This window comes from Cuculus canorus, chromosome 16 (assembly GCF_017976375.1).
Source record: "Cuculus canorus isolate bCucCan1 chromosome 16, bCucCan1.pri, whole genome shotgun sequence".
Taxonomy (NCBI): domain Eukaryota; kingdom Metazoa; phylum Chordata; class Aves; order Cuculiformes; family Cuculidae; genus Cuculus; species Cuculus canorus.
In genome coordinates, this window is record NC_071416.1 from 10,829,815 (window position 1) to 10,847,514 (window position 17,700).

Here is a 17,700-nt window from a genome sequence, read left to right on the forward strand (position 1 = left end):
CACACAATGCTCCTCTGAGAAGGATTCCCACCTGAAATACATACTTCTTTACATTCCATAGCTTGCCAGGTTCATATGGGCATATAAAGAAGTATGTCTCTCAAGCAGGTAGTTTCAATATGCGCATTTATATGGTCACAGGAGGAAAAATAGCGCTGATTTACAATTTACAGCCCGAGAGTGAGTTATGGCTCAGTTTAAACCAGCAGACTTTCCTCCTGCCCAGCCCATGTGCAGACACATACACCTCCCTCCCGGCTCCCACTCCTTGCTGGTAATCCCAGGCTTTGCCCTCAGCAGGTGATGGATTTTGGTCGCTGGGAAGAGGAACTGGATAATCTAGCGGACGCAAAGCGGCAGCGGTCCGGTGGCTGCCCTGGCAGGGGCTCTTTGTCAGGTAAACGGCACAGAGTCAAAAGCCAACCTCCCACTCTACCTAAAAAGTAGGTGTTTCATTTGAAATAATAAACTTCCAGCAATTAAAAAGACCAAAATGTGGTTTAGTGGAAGGGATTCACTTTCTATGCATATAGATATAATTTTAGATAAAGCCACATAGGGGAAAGTTGAACATATATTAATTTCCAGTTGCCTCCATCCTGCAATTTGGAAACAAAAAGCCAATTTGTGTTCAGAAAGAAAAAAATCAAATGCCCAGCTACTGATCTACAAACGACAGTGGAAAGGACTGCTCTATTTGCCAGAGTAAGAAAACTCATCAGCTCCAGACAAGCAATTGCTTTCATCAGTAAGTAGAGATTAAAGCATAGGAAGAAGAAAGCATCTTACCTAGTGAATCCAATGATTTTTCCTCTGCTGGTCACTGTAAGTGAGACACTACCTCGCAGATAAGCAAACACCCAAAGACAGCACACGCCTTTTGGGCAGTTCAGGGTATTTAAAAACAAAAATAATTAAAAATTGCTTCTAATAAGTCATCCGGTTGAGCTCCGCGTCACCTAAGGGTTTTCATGGAGACACCTGCAGATATGCAACAGAAAAGGCAGCCAAAGCCAGGTGCCAGGAGCTCAGGCCAAAGTCTTTTTGAGTTATTTCAGTTATTTCCACAGCCCCCATGGGATGTGTGCCCGTGCACACTGCCGCACGCCTGTGCACCCATGGGGCTGGGTCCCGCACGCAGCCACTGCCTCTCCCCCTCTCCCTCGCCTCCTCGCAGCCGCGCTGAGCTTTAAAGCTCCATGAACAATGTGGGCCGAGTGGCAGGGCTGCAAACGCCGCTCGGGCTGAATAGGAGACTATTATAGGCAGGATTTAGGCAGGGAGCGAAGGCAGAGGTCACGCCGGGCACTGCCTGCTCGCTGCCTGCACGCTCAGCACGGCGGGAGGGCACGCACACCTGCGTCCGCCACCCCTCGCCCTGCCACCGCCAATCGATACCAATTTACAGGCAAATGCAGAATGGCTGCCTTCGTGTTAATGAATTTTACCGTTTCTCACAGCCTTCTAATGAACCCTTTAAAGAGGGTTTAAGTAAACTTAGCAAGTGGCAAACTAAGCACTTTGGAATACCTAATTGCATCGATGCTTTTCCACTGCTTTTTAAAATATCACTGCCAGCTGGGAAGTAAATATTTCCCGGCACTCCATCGACTTCTCACATCACCAGAAAGCAAAGGCCGCGCAAAACTGGGGTGTAAATCCCCTGTGCTCAGCCCCCAGCCTCCAAAACAGCTTTACACCACTCATGCAACACCAGCACATGCCTCTGTCCTGGCTCCAGGCAGCTCCCTTCCTCATTCCCTGAGTTTGTTGGCCCTTTTAACCATCATTATTTCTCTCATTTCAAGGCAAATTTCAACCTTTAGTTTGGATTAAGGGGAAGAGAGATGGAGCTGTGGTACCATTGTAATGCATGACTGCAGTGAAATTAAAGCAAAGGGAGAGCTGAGGAGTGCAAGGGAAAGTCTGAGTGCTTAAGATTCAGAAAAAAAAAACCACGGAATGAAAATCAAAGTGCTGGTGGGGGGTTTTGCACAGCCAAGGCACTCCATGGTATTGAATTTCCTTCAGACAGACAACAGTAGGACAGCTACTGGTGTTCTTGGCCCATTAAATAGCTGCAATAGATACCAAATTTGCTTTCTTCAAATGCATTTGACATAGGCTGTCCTGAACGGTCCCCAGCTTCTGCAGATGAGCGGGACAGTGGCTGTAGGCCACTAAAGAGAGGGCCGTGTTAGAACTAAAAAAAATGATCTTTGAAATCCTTACTATAACTGAAGACAATGACGCAACCACAGCAGCAAAGTTCATCTTAGAGATTTAAATTTGCTTTGAGGCTTTGTGGAAGCTCATGCTTTCCAGGATTGTGTCTTTTGGTGGAGGAACCGAGAAATGGTGTGATAGTGCTTTTAACAGCGACACTAGAGGCTTCATGTGGTTCCCATCCTGCAGCTACCACCAAGAACAAGTGGTGGTGGGTGAGCATCACTCAACATCCTCAACCCACCTCGGCATGCTGAGCTCCTGGGCTTGCTCTTAGCAGAAAATCACACGCAAGAACATTATGGCTCTTCCAGGGAGAAAAATGGATGGAGACCTACATAGCACAGAGGCCAAGGAGCAAATAAAAGGGAAGGGAAAAGCCGGAGGTGCTGCCTGGAGGCAGATGGGGAAGGAGGATGGTGGGAGGGATGGAAAGCAAGGTGCTATATATCATATCCCTGCTCTGCCCCAGGCTCGAGGTGCTGCTCAGGTCCAGGTGACAAAGTTGAGCTGGAGCTGTGCAGCACAAAACTTTGGGGACTTTTGAGACAGCCCATATTTCGGGCTAGGCACCGGAGAAGAGAGAGGGAAGCGGGGACGAGGCAGAGGCATGCGCTCACCCCAGTGCAGCCCGCGGCAGAGGGGTTGGGCTGAGCGCAGGGCTCAGTCCTTGGGAGACACAGACACCACCATCCACTCGAGAGAAACCTAGCGATTAAACTGACAGCACAAATCACAGATTTCTGCCTATACAATTACACGCGATTGCTGAGCGTACACTCTCTCTGACACAGACGTATGCCTGTACCCATACTCTAAACATAGCCTGGAAATGCGTTGTGTTTGGATGATATGTTACACCTGCTTATATATAGCATTATTATACCTATGTATAAAGATGTGTAAAATATACATATGCATGCTATAAAATACCTAAATTTGTATGCGTGTGGGCATGTGCCACAGTATTCATCTCACAATACTGATGTCTATATATTTATGTGACTAGGTATCACCACTATCATATAAAATATAATGACCATAGTCAACTCTGAGCTGCAGAAGCAATAACAGTCGATTGATGTATGAAGTGTAACCTGAATTCCAAACCCTTGCAGGGAAAACCTAACTTCTCCTCCTTCACATATTCCCTTTCTAATCATCCACAAACCATGCGCCTGCAATTAATGCTCATTTCTCGGCATTTTAACAGTTAATCACCGCAGCACTGAGATCATTGCAAGTTAGTCCAAGTTTAACCACATTTCACCCTTTTGCTCTGGCTGATATTAGCTCATAGCATTAGTTCGCTGCAAATAAATAAATAAAGCCCCGATCCCCCCCCAGGTGTCATTAACCAGCCTGTGTCTGAATTAGGCATTTAAAGGCCGGTTTAACCTTGCAGAACGGTTGCATGTCAAAGTTCTAACATTTCAGTTCAGATTATTCTAGTGCACTGCTTGCTCTGCAGTTTGTTAGGGTTGATTTTTTTTTTTTTTTTTTAAAACGCAGAGTATGGCAGAGCAGAACAAAAAAAAAAAAAGGGGGGGGGGGAAAGGGAGGAGGGGGGGGGGAAGGTCTCCTAACCCATCCACAGATGAACCACACACCCTGCACATCCCCGCACAGGCACACACAGGCGGCTCACACACATCCATTTGCCGGATGCAAAAGCCCACGGTTAAGTCCCCGGGTAAGTTGGATGGGCACTCAATCCTGCTTTGGGCAGAAAAAAAGTGTTTAAAACCGTAGCGGTTAAAGGCAAAGCAGGGAGGAGAAGGGAGGGGGAAGGAAAGGAAAAGGGAGAGGAAAAAAAAAAAAAAAAAAAAAAAAAGACATACCAGTTAGGAGCTTCTGTTGCAGCAGAGGACTCACCAGAGCACTAGCTGAAAGCTGAATCAGCTTTCGAGAGTTAGGGATGCATAGAGGAGGGTCATGGAATCACAAGGTAATAATGCGCTTCATGCTGCAGCCGTCAGCCTTCTCCTTATAGCCAATCTCTAATGCAGGAAGGGAAAAAGAGAGCAGGCCCAGGAACGGTATTAGTCCTCACTTGGAGGAGGAAAAAAAAAAAAAAAAAAAAAAAAAACGAGAAAAAAAAAAGAAGCTGAGGCAAAGCGTCCCCTCCCCGCACCCCCTCCCTGCGCCCCTCGCCCGGCCCCGCTCCGCCTCAGCCCCGCGGGCGGTCCCGGCGCTGGGGGCGCCTCCCGGGCCGGGGGCAGCGCTGCCCCGGGGTGGGTGAAGGGAGGGGGGGTGGGGGGGTGAGGAAGGAGGGGAGGAAGACCGGAGCTCCGGGCAGCGCTGGCGGCAGCCCGGCGAGGCAGGGGTTAAAGCGAAGCAAGCTTGCCCGCCCGGATTGCAGCACACCTTGATGCGAAAGGGCTGCGCCTGCACGAGTCCCTGCGCACCCCCCTTGGCTTTGCCTCCTCCTCATCACCCGCTCCCCCCCCACACTCCTTATCCCCTCCCCCCCCCTTCCATCCTCCACCAAAGCTCCATCCCGAGGGTCAGGCTGCGAGGAGGGATGCACACACAAACCCTCCGCGGTGGGAAGAGGCAGAGGGGAGGGGGGGAGAGCCGGTCAGAAAGCGAGTCCACCTTTCCAGTGCTTATATACCCAGCGAAGCATCCGAAACACGCACTCGGGCGAGCGGCCCCTGCTCCTGCTCTTCCCTCCCTGACCATATTTAGTCAAGCACGGCAAAAAATAGCCTGTCAGCTGGAGGCTGCGAGCAGGAGCCCGAGTTCAATCGCTCCTCGCAGCCCATTGACTACTGGCCCTGCAGGGTCCTGACTCTGCCTTTTTTTTTTATTTACTATTTTTAGCTAGGCCAAATCAAGAGAGAGCTCATCTTACTACTCTGCGCTGGCCCGAGGTTTCGCGGGGTCCTGGCTATGTTTGGTAAGCGCTGGCGTTGGGAGATGCAGAGCGGAGACCTTGTCCGTGCCGGAAGACCTTTGGCTCCTTCATGTATTTATTCGTTTCCTTTCCTTTTCTCTCTTTCACTGGTGTTTCTTCCTCTGCTGTCAAAAAAAAAAGGTATCCAGGTGAGAAGGTTAAGGGGTCCTGATTTTCACCTTACAGAAGGAAAAACTGGGATTCAAAGAATCGTAGAGTAGTTAGGGTTGGAAGGGACCTTAAAGATCATCTAGTTCCAACCTTCTTTCCATGGGCAGGGACATCCCACTAGATCAGGCTGGGACCAAGTCCCTCACCACGAGGTCCTGGGCACCTTGTTATCCCTGGGCACCTTGTTGTCCCTGGACACCTTGTTGTCCCTGGACACATCTGTCCCCTTATGTCTGCAAAGGTGTTGAAGGCTGAGAAGGTGTTGGACCTTATGCACCATGTGGGGAGCACTGGGGAGACCCCTTGCCATCCAGGGAAACCCCTGCTGCAGTGGTGGGTTAGTGTGGGTCACCAACACAGCGGTGTCTGCTGGGTCTTGAGGTCATGGGAGCTTTGCAGCCCCCAAAGGTTACACTGAGGAGGGGCAGCACAGGCGCTGTCCTTGGCTTGCAACTGGAAAAGCAGGTGAACATCTTGAGAAACTCAAGTTAGACCCAGCTTCAAAGTAAAGATGTTCAGGGCAGCAAAGCCCTGGGGGGGGGCACCTTGGATGAATGATGACAGATGTGGCATTAGCTGTGAATACCGAACCTGTCCTGCTTGTTTGCAACAGACCCCCCTCCTGGAGCATGTCCTGAATCCAATGCCTGTCCCCCCACACCCTGCCCAGACCAGGTCTCTACACTGTGTTCCTCGTCAAGGCTCACCGAGAAGGACCACAATACATCATCACACTCCGAGGGCGCCTAATGCTGCTGATGGACCACCGCTGTGGGCAGGCTTCATGGGATCGGGACTGGAGGAACCGGTGTCTGACAATGCATACTTGGGTAGTGGTGGCTGGATGTGAAGCCAGGGTGGGAAGTTTTCATGAACCCCAATGAGGTGCTGAATACCCACTGCTCCCATCAGCAATCGGTGAACATGGAGCAGGATGTGACAGTCACCTGCCCGCAGGGTCTGTGCATTTCTGCACAGAGACCCAACAGTGGCGATACCTCCACTTGAAACACCCCTGTGAGACTGTCAGGCAACACTCATTTGAGGTTGCTGTACTTGTTGGGAGCTGATAGCGAGTCATCTAAGGATGGGAAACGCCTGCAGGAACCACCCCATAGTGCCACGAGGTGGGAAGGGCTCCCAGGAGGTCCCAGTGGTGCTTCCCCGTGCCCTGATGTCTGAGGTCCCCAGCTCCAACGACAATGCCAGAAATAGCCACTACAGCTGACGCGTCTGCTCTCTGTCCTGGGCTGCTTTGACTCTTTCTCTGTCTCAGCCAACAGCTCTCCTAAATCCATGCCGGGAACTTGGATTTCCCTCTGCCCACCCCGGTCCCAAGGACAAACTGTTCCACGCTGCCACCATTCAGATAGCTCAGGATGGGGGGTGTGGCAACAAAACCATGAAGTCTGATGTTCCTGAGGTGCCAAAGCATTCTCTGTAGTGGCCACAACTTGGAGCAGCCCTCAGGAAGCCCCAGGGACCGAGCCTGCCACCCCCTCCCAGGACCAACAGTAGGGAGAGAGTCTGGAGTGCTTTTTCCTGCTTCTCACTTCTCTGCTGCAATGTGGTCCTTGTGACGACCAATGTCTCCTTTGCACCTTCAGCCCATTTCCCTGCAGAATGGCCAGGAATTTCCTGCAGTGGTGTAAACCGCATCCGTTGGGGTTTTTTTCTCCTTCTCTTTTCTGTCTCTGCAGAGATGTCCAAGCTGCTTCACCTCCGGCATTGCCAGGACTTTCATGGCTTTGCCACCCTGTGCCCTTTTAATATCTGAAGACACAGAAGCTCTTCTCCAACCTGGCTCATCCCAGGGCCGCCCAAAATTCATCCAGGAAGGCCTTTACGCAAGGCCCCGCCACCAGAGGGGGATTTCAATGCCTGTTACCCGCTTGGGAGCATTTTGGGGTTTTTGAGAACTCGAGTGCCAAAAGCAACAGGTTCTTGAGCTATTTTCAGCCCCATCTAAACTCACATAGTCCCTGGGGGGAGCAGCTCCCCGTGCCGCAGTGGGACCCTGCACTGGTGGCAGGGGAGCTGCTAAGAGCCGCTCGCTCTCGCAAGCGCAATCGTGCCCTTCTTTGGATTGAGTGAGTTGTTATCACATCCCTGACAGGTTCCCCGGGTTGAGAATCCACCCCGACACCGAGATATGTTGGGAACAGGAGCAAACTATAAACAGAGATGAACCAAAAGCAAATCTCTGAGATGTGAATTAAGAGGTTGGTTAAAACCCAAACTCGCTTTTTGCAAAGAGATTTCTTCCCTGCGCTAATTGATTTACACCGCACTCACCCTTGAGCTCACAAGGACTAAAATATCTGCGTTCCTCTCCAAAATGCAACGGCATCTCTTTATCAGGACTTGGTTTGGAGCTTGCTCTCTGTGTTGATAACGCTGAGAGTGTGGCATGCAGAGGGTGCCAGGAGAGGTGAGTCCTCAGTGTGCAACCACCCCAGCCTGCTAGACTTTATACACACACACACATTTGCATACATCCATAAATATATAAATATTTACATATATGTATATGCATCTGTAATAATTACATATGTATATGTGCATGTAATAATTCTGCATTAAAGCTCCTTTCGCCAAAGAAACCTGAGGAAGATGCACGGCAGGCTGCAAAACTGAACCCAGTTCAGAATGCTGTGTGAGAGACTGCAACACTCCAAACAAAATGCAAGATGTTACTTTAAAAGAAGCAGGCTTGGGCTTTTGAATTTATGTAACCTAAACTGATTTTGTCTGTTTGAAATTGTTGTTGCGTGTTGAGAATCTCAAAGAGGCGAGGAGCTAAGCTGCAGACATTTCCTTTGGAGTCCAAGATTACAAGCCCCTTTACTTCTCGTTGCAGCTCCAAAGCTGTTAATGGTTTGCTTCATTTTATTAACAGCAGACAAGAAAAAAAAAAAATTCCTCCTCAGAGCATGTGTGAGGTGACAAGTTGGATAATAACAGCTCCTTTGGAAGCTTTTATAGTACATTAGGCAAACATAGTGAATGTTTATAGACTTTTAAAAATGCTGATTATATAAAAATGCATTTATAGCCTTCTAAAATACCAAGCTACTGTAATATAAATATTTCTAATAATAAAAACCTAAAAATGCAGATTATTGACCCAATTGGAGCATTTTATTTTTAATATTGATTTCCGGTTTTCTTTGGGCCAAAATCTGATCTTGAACCAAAAGACTGGACCGTACCCTTTGATAAGAGTCAGATCACTCAGATTTACAACGTCTTGCAGAAGATGCTGTACTTTCCTGGGATGAAGCCAAACTGACCAAACCATACACTGTGTTCACCCTCCCAGCAACCCCAAATACCTTCAGCTCGAAGGAGCTCTTGGAAAAGCTGGGCATCTCTCAGAAACCTGTTGGCCCAGCCACCTTCCACCTCGCTGGGGGTGAGGAGGCTCTTCTTTCACCCGGAGGCTGGTCTTCCTCTGTTCTCCACAAGAACTTGTATGAATAATTAATCTTTTATTGGCAGAGAAGCTTGAATGTGGCTCTGTCCTGTTTCTGGCTGATAAGGTTGCTGGGGATGTGCCTCCTCTGCTTTCTTTTGTCTCTTCTTCTTACTTTGACCCAAAATTCCATCACTGGGTGGAATTAGCTTTTGCCAATGGCAGTTGTCTCAACACAGATAAATTCTTTCCAGAAATTAAGGTCTTGACACACTGGCACATCCTTACCAAAAAAACAAATACCCCATACACCTAGTGAAAAGATGAGTTATTCTTTATTTTATAACATCAAATCTTTTCATGGCTTTGTCTTTTATTGATGACTGGCGAAGACCAACTTTTGGCTTTGGAGCTACCTGTGAAATCCCCTAAGCCAGCATGAAAACTGGCTCTTACATCACACGGCTGTGACACCTGAGGTAGGGTTTTGCCCAAAAGACGCGTATTCCTTTCAGTTTCATCTTTCTAAAGCTAATTTTTTTTTCCTTCTGGTAATTTAAATTCATTTTTTTAAACAAAAAGCACCTTTTTTTTTTTGCACGAGGTCTCACCTCCCCATTCACTGAACCCATTGCAAGTTCTCACACTGCTCGTGAAGATCTCAGCCCCACCAATGAAGCCAGACGGAGGGAAGCAGCTGCCTGCAACTCTCCCACCAGATGAAAGCAGCGACTGCATCACCATTTTGCAACGTCATGGTGCTTAAAACCCCGTGTCTACTAACTTCTCCCAAATGCCAACTCCAGCCTTTTCCACTGTACATGGATAGAACACATCTGTGTGACGCACAATTCATGCAATGTGGTGCAAATGGTGTTTCCCTCCTTGCCGCAAGGTTTTTCCTTTTGTTTGGTGCTCCTGGCAAGAGAAAGAAAAACAAAATTGTTTTCAAAACAAAAAGCAGTGTTTATTGATAGCACAGTAGTAACACCCTTCCCTTTCAAAACCGTAATGTGTGAGACAGCAATGTGATGCTCTCCCTTTTGTAACTGGGAAACTGAGTCAGGAGAAGGAGTTGCTTTGTCTGGGAAGCAAGGACACAGCTGGGGGTTACTGGGGCAGCCTGGGCTGCTTCCCTGAACCCTCCTGGTAAGCTCAGCCACCTCTGGGTCTTATCCACATCTCACTGTTGGCAAATGAAATGGTGACATTAGAGATAACTTAGCCGATTACCCACCAGCTGACTTGAGTTCATTCACATGTCGCGGGCTTTTTTCGTCCAGCAAAATGTAAGGGCTGGGGTTTTTCTTTGGCTTTTCAGAAGCTGTGAAATACAGCCGTTGGATGTTATCGTAACGATGAAATACGGCTGTTTCACTGGCTGGCTGGGAGGTTTTCAGTCTCTCTGTATGCACATATACGCAAAACCAGCACCTTGTTGCTGCAGATTGTGTGTGTAATATAATGCTCCTTGTTTTGGCAGATATTTCTCTGAAGACGGCAACCACCTCACCTCCAAACACAAATGTTTTTCAATTATTAGAGAGTTTTTTTCCCCCCGCATTGTCTGAGCAATATTAACAATAGGTGAAAATGCAGCAGAACAAAAGATTTTCATAGCGGTCTATCTGTTTAAGTATTTATAAAGCACCAATCTCTCAGGTGCCTGGCTCTTACTGTGGTTTTAAAAGATTATTATACTATCATACTATAAAGGAAAGAACAAAGGACCACTCATAAATTTAACCAAAAAATTGTATTTTCCAATCTGTGCGATCTCTCTGAAACCTGGGATCTTCTTTTGTGCCATGGACATTTATGTCTTCTCCAATGCCCTTCCAACAATGAGCCTTCCAGCAACAGAGATCACATTATATACTGTGGTTTTGTTTGTGGCAGAACAAAATTAAATGAGTACATAAATTACTCCGCTCCTGGAATAAAGAAACAGGCAAAAGAGCATTTTTTAAAATGGCTGGGTTTTTTTCTTGATAGGATGAGTTAGATTTCCTGAAACCATGTGCAAATTAAAAAGTTCACAGTTCAGGCTTATTGTGAAAGCTAAATCTCAGCCTCATTTTCAGAGGCGGCGTATTTAGGAAGACACATTTGGATTTCTATAAGAACTTGTAATTGGTTTCCCACGTCTTCCTTGAGCAAGCATGCCTCCTGCTCCCTCCCAGATTAACATGGGTGGTGTTTAACAGCAAAAAGGACGCTGGTGGCTTGGTGCACGCTGCAGAAATATCTCTTGACGTCGATGGAGCACTGCAGCGTTCCTCTGTGAAGAAATGCTGCCTCGAGTAACTCATATGGAAAATGCAATGACGCCCTTTGCACCTCCAAATGCAACCCTCTGTGAAATACCATCCTCAGCAAGGTTTTGAGGAGCAAGAAGAGCATCCTTGGATGAATTGAGAGCTGTGGCAAGGACACCGGTGGTTAGTGGACCAGTGGATCCAAGTCACCTTGAGCACCTTCACACCACCCCACCGAGCATCACGCTGCTCTCGGCTTCTTATCAGGTTCCTCCACTGCAAATCTTAGGCCAGGAGCTTCTGGAGTCACTGCTGATGGCTGGCCAGAGCCAGGGCTGTACCAGCCTTCTTTGGGAACCAAGGAACTGGGGAGGATGGGAGAGAAACCAGATCAGGAACCAACACAGGAGGCACAGGCTAGTAGGAAAAAAAAAGAGTGCTGGAAGTGCTTCACGCTTTTTTGCTCAAACACATCTTTTTCTTGCGTACAGGATAAGGTAACAAGATGCATGATTTATACAGCGCAGAGAAAGCAGCTGTTCAGAGGATGTGCGGGAGTTTTCAGGCAATCATGTTCAGTTCCTGAGGAGTCCCATTTACAAACGCTCACCGCTTCATTTTACCTGCTCCCTGCCTCTCGTTTCCCTACAGTTATCTCCCCATCAGGCTCTGCTGTGCAAATGCTTTAGGCTGTCATTCAGTCTTTACTTCTGCCTGCACTTGAGTTCCCTGAAGTTGTTGAGACTGCCTGTGTTTGAGGGTCACCCCACCGCCTTTCTTTAATAGATGAGACTGATTCTGAGCTTCCGACAATTTCTGAGCCAAGGAAGTCCTGCAGCACTGTGTCAAGGGTGTTAAAAACAAGCAACCCACTGCAGCTGGGGGCATCAGAGAGACTCCGCTGCCTGCCCAGAAACAGGCAAGACATTCTCCAAAGGACCTGTGCCAGTGGATTTGTGCCCGATGCTCTGCTGAGCCAAGCCGTTGTTGCTCACATCAACCACTCTCTACAAGTTCACCTTTCCCACGGGGTCTGTGTTCCTTCCTGCCAAATGCATGACACAGGATTTGTGCTGCTGGATGCTCTCAACCTCAGCCATAAGGTTAAGATCTCCTTCTCTTTTGTCCAGGGCTGGGAATGAAATTCCATCACTTCTAGATACAGCATTGATGGTGCAGAGATCACTCGACTCTCTGGAGTTGGCCTGGGAAGCACAGCACGTACCCTCAGCCCTTCTGCAGAATTTCTAAGCAGTCTCGAATTAACTGTTCTCCTGCAAGTAACTCACTAATAGATGTGATTAGCAATTAAGAAAAACATTATTATCTGTCATACGGAATTGAGGAAATATTCATTGCGAGCCTGTGCATAGCAGCAGTAGGAAAAGGGTCCAGGAAGGCTAAGAAAATATCAGTTGGACAATGTCAAGTAGGTCATCATAGGCAAAGACATAATGATGGGAGAGGAAGCCAACAAGATGATCCATGAAAGATGGTAATGAGCAGCAGTGCCAGCCAGCAGAGAGTGCACCGTGTTGCACTTACAGGAGAAGGTAATTTATTATCAGAGATGGGTAAGAGTTCTTTTGAAAGATCCAAGAATCCTTTGATAAGTCAGGGGAAAAAAATCAACAAAGAAAACATAGGCAAAGCAGTGAATAAAAATAATTTAGCAAAACAAGGTGCTCTGTACTCATCATGACAGGTAGTTAAAAAATTTGCTGTTCTGCTTAAACTCTGCCTTGAGCAAACCCTTCATCGCTGGTCTAAAATGTCTGAGGAACTTTTAATGCGGTCCCTGCCCCTGCCAGACCTTCAGCGGCAATTAGGCACCAACCCATGCGGATAGATAGGTGCGTGGTAGCATTTCCAAAAGCACAAGCAGCGAATTACATGCTTACTTCTGGCAAAGCACTTCTGAAATGCAACTGAACTTCCTTCCACACCTTAAGAGACACCAGCGCATTTGGAAATCTGCTCCTTCCAGGTACATTGCTGCGCCTCCAGCTAAGCACAATGGAAGAAAACTAGTTGTAACCAACTAGTTCTGGAAGAGCCATGTCAGAGGTGCTGTATTAAGAGATGGTCAGATGGCATCTAAACCCTGATCAGATATCTCCAACTGGAGATTTCCCAAACAACTGGGACACAACAACTTGATGGGAGAAATTGTGTGCTTGCTACTTTTCACACTTACAGTCACGGCTTTGCTTCCTTTCTCCTAAAGAATATGGAGCCAATATAAGGGAAAGTAAATGGCATTTTATTCCTCAAGCTGCAGAAGTTAGGTTAGTTTTCCATGCTCAAACTGCATCAGGGTGCAGTATAATCAAGAATAACTGATTTCCTCTTGGGGTTGTTGGAATAATTGCTCTTTAGGAAGGACACAATTAACTATTAGATATGTTTGGACAGAAAATCAGATCATCTGATCTAAAATTGTAAAGAAATTCCTTTCTGGAACACTTCTGGAAATGAAGGCTGTAATGCAAATGTTGTTAAACTGACTGGCATTGGAGGCAAATGTAAGTTGGTTGATTTTTGTTAGGACATACCCCTCGTGAATCATGAGCTTACACAGGCTCATTTTTGCCCATTCTTTTCGGTCATGCTTCTCTATTTATTTAACATTAGCCAATTTATTCAAGTGTAAGTTAAGAACCAGTGGATTATAATAAATATTTATTGAAGTTTAACAAATCTGTAGGACCTGTATGTATATTAATCCTCATTATAAGTGCTGTCAGTTGCCACTTAACCTACAGTAGCTGTCTTCCAAATTTATTATATTAAATACATATTTGAGATGACTAATTTACAGCATTAGCAGAATACATTTATGTCACATCCCATATTCCCTGCCTTTGCTGCCTCCTTACAGAGAATCTCGTGGGACCCGGCCAACACCCCCCAAGGCTGGCAGCACAATGAACGTTGTGAAAATCCACCGACCACCTTGTAGATCAGGAGTCCTGAGAGAAGCAAACCCCAAACCTGTGGAGGATGCTGCTAAAGCCAAAGGTCTCCTTGGGGGTGGAAGCAAGGAGAAGATGCCGTAGTCACTTTCATCATGAGGCCATCAGGAGTCCATACCTTTTCCTCAGACGTGTTTTGCTGCAGCCTGATAGAAGTCAACAGCCTTCTATCTGCTACTGCTCCCATGAATGCAGTTGAATTTGGCTTTCAGGTTCAGAACTTACTCCAATGCCCACAGATTGTGAATGCCTAACTACAGTTCCTCAGGAATCCATGTCAAGAAGCCTGAGGGTCCTGATCCAAAACTCACTGCAGTCAATAAAAGCCTCATTTTGATGCCATTGACACAGACCCAGATTTTCTTACAAGTCCATCCAGTAAAAGCACCTGTGGTTTTCACACACATCTGACTTGGGCTGCAATTTTCCGAGCAAGCACTACATCTCTTCTTGATATTTGTGCTCGAACCGAGCGTGCACCACAGTGTGCAATGAGGTGTGTGCCCATTCGAAGGCAGAGGTGAGGTGTGTTGTTCTGCAGTAATGGCATGGTAACTCCATTAGAAATAATGGTAATTATATTGTGACTCACCTTAACGCTACCACATTATATCCTAATGACTCTTCAGTTAATTCATTTTTATTGGCTGTGTCTTGGAATGGAGCTTTGGAGTGTGCTGCTAATGCACTGGAAATTAAGAGTGTACATGGGCTCGTGGGGTGATTTGTCCTCAGCTGCATGTTGGTGCTCCTGCCTACAGCAAAGAGATTATGAAATCAGAAGGACTTTAGGCAAGGAATAGGAAATGCGGCCGTATCACGGTAAGTAATGTCACCCTTGTTGAGACACAGCGGGAAATGTAAATAGCGCTCGTGCTGCAAAGAGCTCCCTGGAAAACTCAAGTAGGTGTTGTTGGACTCAGGAAAAGTAGAGCAGGAAATGAATCATTGCCTGTTTTGTAGGGGATGGTGACTGTGGGAGACACGCTGGCAGCACGTGCCAAGAGCAACTGCCTGGGTCTGCCCAAGCTGCAGCCCCAGTCTGTCTGCTAGGACCTTCTTCATTAACCTTTGTGCTAATGAGAGATAATGACCAGGCTCTTGGCTGAAGCCGGAGCTGGAGCCTTCCCTCCTGCTCCTTTGTTTACAAGGAAAGAGTTTCTGTCTGTCATCTTTGTGGTTCATTATGATCATAATTTATTTGGGGACAGTATTTTTGCAAGGTGCAAATTGCCTCCCCCCAGGGAGGACCTGGCTTCAGAGTCACATCTCCAGCGTTCAGGTTGGTAGCTCTCCAGCCATCCAGACTGATGATCACCGCAGGTATTTTTAGAAGGTCATTCCGAAGCAGTACTTTCATCTAGCGATTTTATCTTCTGCCTTTTAGCAAATATTGTTATTTTTTCCCCCTGCTGTTTCAGATGGTGACAGGTTTTAATGTCAACATCAAATTACCCCATATTTCTCAGTCCAGTTCCTGAGCCAGGACCTCTGCTGACACATGGAGTCACATTGATTTTCACTCTCAGCAGAAGGACCAAGACTCTGTGAGCCTGGATGAATAAATTTCTGTCTTCTATTTAGAGGTGGTCCCTTGAGACCATTTTTTCAAGCAGAGGGATTTTCCACTCTGCAGGACAAACAGTGCCATTCATAGAAAAAATATGTTAATGGAAGAGAGCTCCATGCCAGAATCTCTCTGCATGTGTATCAGCCTCAGGAGCAATGACAGTGCAGCTCCAGCAACAGGTTGCTTCAGCCAGACGGACTTGGAAGCTGCAAAGGAGAAATGACTGTGTTTCTACAGACCCTAAAGAAATAAAAAGCAATATTCTTTCTCTTTTAACCTGGGTCTTTTGTTTTCATTTTCTTTAATTGCAGGCATCAAATTTACAAGGGCAAAGTGTCATTTTCCTCTTTTGAATAAAAGAAGACATCTGGGTTTATAGTAACTGTTCCATTTAATAACAGCTATTTTATGGTGGGGTTAAACCTGTGGGCTGAAAACCCTGAATAGTGTCCATCCGTTAGGGTTTGATGTAAACTGACATACATCTCTTAAAAAAGCAAACTGGATTGCAACAGCTGATGATCTCATTTTGTTGAAGGACTTCTATTGCGTTACCACTAGCTCAAGGCTGAAGTCTCCAGCAGGAGTTGGAGACAGCAGCAGGTTGGCAAGGAGCCCTGCTCTGGGGTGGATTTGAGCGTGGGGACCATGCCAAGCCCATCAGCCACATCTTGCAGGGCAGCAAAGCATAGTGATGCTTTTGAAATCCCAGCTAGGAGCTCATTTAACCCCACATAGCTTAATTCTCCTCTTATTCTTAACGTCTGTGAGAACAGCACCTGAAGGCAGTGAAAGGCGACTCAGGAAAGACTGGGTTGGTCTTTTCTGCAAGGTCAAAGAGAGTCAGGCAGATAGGATGCCATTCCCCCTGCACCACAGCTCCATCCAGGCAGCGTGAGAGATGAACCAGCCTTGATGAGGTGATGCAGACACTGTAGATGGCCAAGTGGTGATGAAGCTTCTGAAAGCAAGCTCAGTCTGCGCCTGCCCGGCGCTGCCCAACTCTGTCACCCAGCCCTCTTCCTGGTGCCACTGTGAACAACGTGTCTTGGTGTCATTTTCCCAGTGCAGGAAGGTGCCCTGATGGCTACAAGGAGGACTGGAGGATACCACTGGTCCTCCCACAAGTCTTGAGGTCAACAGATACCGCTACTAACAGTGACAGCTCCTAATTCAATGAGGGGCCTCATACCCCCATGAAGTGGTTTTCATGCCACTAACGGGAGATGTACCTCGGTCCTGGAGGCATTCCAGTCCTTGGAGAACTATTAACAAATAATTTTGTCCAACATGTCCTAAGGGTATTAGTTACATGTACTGGTCTGCCAAATAGCTGTTTCTTTATGGTTTGGCATGCAGCATTTCATTCAGAAGAGAAGATAATTGTCTGGCTCAATAGTTGATCTATTTTCTGCCCAATGATGGTTTCCCTTTTTGAAAATTGATGATCAATCAGTTACATCAAGGATCAGCAGGTATAATATGTTTACCACACATTATGTTTATTCCAGTGTGGGAGGAATGCATTAGGCTTGATATCATTCAGAGGGGATATTTCTGATGTAAAACCATGCTGTATTAATGAGACTGCACATCAAAATGGATGGGTCAAATTGAAATAGAACAAATTGCAGACTCCTACTTAAAAGTCACACTGGAACCTCCAGCCTACATTATCTGTACAATGCAAACTGAGCTCATTTTGGCTCAGATATGTTTACATTCTATTGGAAAATATATTAACTGTATTTAGTGATAGTCATGTAAAAGGTTGCACAATATTTTTTGCTTGATGCCACCCAAGACAACTGAAACTTGAGCTCCAGGCTTTAAGACACTACTGTAATGCAAAGCCTGATATTATCTCTGCAAGACAGGTCTGGGCATGAAAGCAAAGCCTTTCCTCTTTTCCAAAAGAATCACAATGATTTAGGAATCGTTTCACCTCCTTTTGTTACATTTCAAGTTTTACCTTCTATTTTAGTGAGTCTGTCATACTGTACAGACAAAAGGATGTTCAGCTTCTGCTGCAATTAAAGAAAATCACTGCAATGGATAACATCAACTCAGCAGATTTCTGTGATCTTGCTTTCGCTGCTCCTTGCATACTGAACTAGAACCAAGCCGGTCTCCAGGCTGCTGCTCTGAGGAGGATTCGTGTCCCTCAACTTCAGCTCCCACAGATG

The 17,700-nt window shown here is 46.6% G+C and overlaps 2 long non-coding RNA genes across 5 annotated transcripts in view; one reads left to right on the plus strand and one right to left on the minus strand.

Annotated features, from left to right (window-relative positions):
• The window catches only part of LOC128853833 (uncharacterized), a 46,573-nt gene extending 41,914 nt beyond the window's left edge, over nt 1-4,659 (minus strand). For both annotated transcript variants that reach the window (XR_008452638.1, XR_008452637.1), the window contains exons 1-2: nt 4,594-4,659; nt 4,068-4,226 (exon numbers count right to left, since the gene is read on the minus strand). This is a non-coding gene — a long non-coding RNA (uncharacterized LOC128853833). The remainder of the gene's footprint in view (nt 1-4,067; nt 4,227-4,593) is intronic.
• LOC128853832 (uncharacterized) lies at nt 3,833-8,356 on the plus strand. Of its 3 annotated transcripts, XR_008452636.1 has the most exons (4): nt 3,833-3,919; nt 5,053-5,274; nt 5,910-6,104; nt 6,997-8,356. It is a non-coding gene; the product is annotated as an uncharacterized LOC128853832 (long non-coding RNA). The 3 variants fall into 3 exon arrangements; XR_008452634.1 differs by having other exon boundaries at nt 5,910-8,356; XR_008452635.1 differs by having other exon boundaries at nt 5,053-5,128; nt 5,910-8,356.
• Nucleotides 8,357-17,700: the final 9,344 nt, after the last annotated feature.